Source organism: Notolepis coatsorum, assembly GCF_963971535.1.
Source record: "Notolepis coatsorum genome assembly, chromosome: 6".
NCBI lineage: Eukaryota > Metazoa > Chordata > Actinopteri > Aulopiformes > Paralepididae > Notolepis > Notolepis coatsorum.
Window position 1 is genome coordinate 108,885,738 of NC_140170.1, and position 2,928 is coordinate 108,888,665.

Sequence of the window (2,928 nt, forward strand, 5' to 3'; positions counted from 1 at the left end):
TGTTTGGTTTTACTACAGAAGATGACTGTCAATGCAGCCACAGAGAGCACACACCGTGTAATAAAGAGAAGGCTATTGTGGCAAAAAAACAAAACAAGGTAGATGGCTCAGATGAGCTTTTGTTACCACACAGACACAAGCATATAATATATGATTTAAATATTATTTACACACTGTAAGTACCCCTATAGCTTACGTGGAGATGCACATCACCACCGCACACAAGAGAACACAGAAAGACATACAGAATACAGACAGACAGACAGAGACACACATGCAAACAAATACACAAAATTCGACACAAAGCACACGGGCACAGGAACAGGTTTGTGCGGCTGCATCCAAACCCGCCTTTATCTAGCATTTCATTAAGAATGTATGACTGTGAATTTCATATAATGTGTGTCATATCACGAAGTGGCAGTTTAGGTTTTCCAATTGTTCAATAATGATCTATTTGCCAATTCAATACTGTGGAAGAAGAGATGGCAGGCAGCCGTAAAATGAATAAAACATGGAACGGAATGGTCGTTGACAGTCCCAGCTAACAGTCTCTCTCTCTCTCTCTCTCTCTCTCTCTCTCTCTCTCTCTCTCTCTCTCTCTCTCTCTCTCTCTCTCTCTCTGAAAGTCTTGTGTGCAATTCGGGGTAAAATCAGTATTTGGATGGACGCCCGAGTTTGTGTACGTCAATGCATTTCCCTCTGTGTCTCTTTATCTCACACTAGACGCCTACGACACAGCACTTTCACAAGCGAAGCAAGCGTCCCCTCGCATCTGCTCGTTTGTTAAGATAGCTTACTGGCATTATATCCATGTTGGCCAATGTGTGTTGTATATCCATGGCTAATTATCTAATGCCCTCGGTGTCCAGCGGCCCTAAGCTAAATATAAATTCGGGGTGCATATGCAATCATTTGAAGTAGAAACACACTGTGATTTGGATGAAATGGGAGTGTTAATACATCTCTTTAAGGAAAAACATGATTAAGGTGTGATCGACTCATTAGGGGAGGCAACAAGGTCTTCCGGGGGGAAATGAAGAGGCAGAGAAGAGACAATAACACTTTAAAACTTTTTTTTTATTATGCAGATTTGAAATAGAAGAAGCATGGTGACACAAACAGATGCTGCTGGTAAGGAAAGAAAAAAAAAGAAAAGAAAAAATACAGCATCCAAAATGTAAAAAATAAAGCAATCATCATCGTTGTCGTCATCATCATTATTATTATCAAACCAAATGAAAAACAATAAAATTAGAATAGAAATGCACCTCCATAGTAAGAAGCAAAAGTGATCTCATTTTCTTTCATAAATAAGGAAAACCTGTCAAACGGCTGATGGGCAACTAGCGAGAAAAGAAAAGAAAAAAAGTCGATAACCATTTAAAATATTCATCATTACTGCTTTACAAATAAAATAACTACAGTTGGCAGGTTTATACACGACTTTAAATGTTATATTTCTGTTACAACTAAAAATGAAATTATGCTACAGTGAAAAATAAGAACAGATGTCTTTGTCAGCAAAAATGCATTTATATTAAATCACAAAAAACTTGAGAACAACCGAACACCTAAGAATCTACTAGAAAACTATAAATTCACTTTCAATGCGGATGTGATGGCTCCATTCACATATATCATCAGGTCACCTCTGCATGTGGAAAAGGTGAAAATGGACAATTATGACCAGAATGAAAAATTAAAAAAAACGTTAAAAGGAAGGAGGGGGGGGGGCGTGGAAATATTACAACAAAGATAGTAGTCAGGGATTTCTTTAGGCTACACTATTTTTCACCTGCAAGATTTACTCTCTTTCATTTCATTTCACGCTTTTCTCACTCTCTCTCTCTCTCTTTCTCTCTCTCTCTCTCTCTCTCTCTCTCTCTCTCTCTCTCTCTCTCTCTCTCTCTCTCTCTCTCTCTCTCTCTCTCTCTGTCTGTCTCTCTACCCATCTCCCCCCTCCTCTATCTCCTAGCTCCTTCCATTTAATGATCTGCAGGACACATATTCTGTATTCAGTTTTAGATTGAACTTTATTGGAAAAAACACACCAGTGAGCACAGATTTAATGCAAGATGGAGTGTGTGAAATACTCCTCTGAACCAGCTGCACAAGGCTGTTAAAACTCACCAGCAAGACGCACACTGAGACATGCACACAAGTGCACGCGCACTCACACACGCACAACCCACACACTCGCACACATACACACATTTATGAATGCGCTTATATTAACACATCCAGGCGTGCATGCATGCACACACACACACACACATACGCACACACACAGACGCACACACACACACACACACATGCATGCACACACATGCACACGTATGAATGCGCTTATACTAACACATCCAGGCGTGCATGCATGCACACATGCACACACACACACACACACACACACACACACACACACACACACACACACACACACACACACACATACAATATATATACTTTGAAATACAAACGGATGACTTACATGTAATAAGACAAATCTATCTGGACTTCCAATTCCCAATTTGATCCCATAAAAGTGATATTTACAATCACACTGTGACAGCTCAGAAGACCTCAACGGGTCTTTAATATTACAAAAGATTATTTTGTTTTGTTTTGCTTCCGATCCTCCACCCCAGTATTTTGTACTAAGTCGCAGCAGACCCCTTAAGCAAAGTGACTGTAACATCAAGGCCTGTGCAGAACCTACTAGGAGACGTGTCATCTTCCCAGAGTACAGGGCCAAAAAAAGGAAAATAAAGAAATAAGCAACATAGCAAGCCAGGAATAAATAAAAAAGGCAACAACAACAACAACAATAACAACAACAAAAGGAAAAAAAAACAAAAAAGGAAATAAAAAGAAGAAGAAGCAGAAGAAGAAGAAGAGGAACGTTTTTTTCTTTTCTCTCACCCCCCC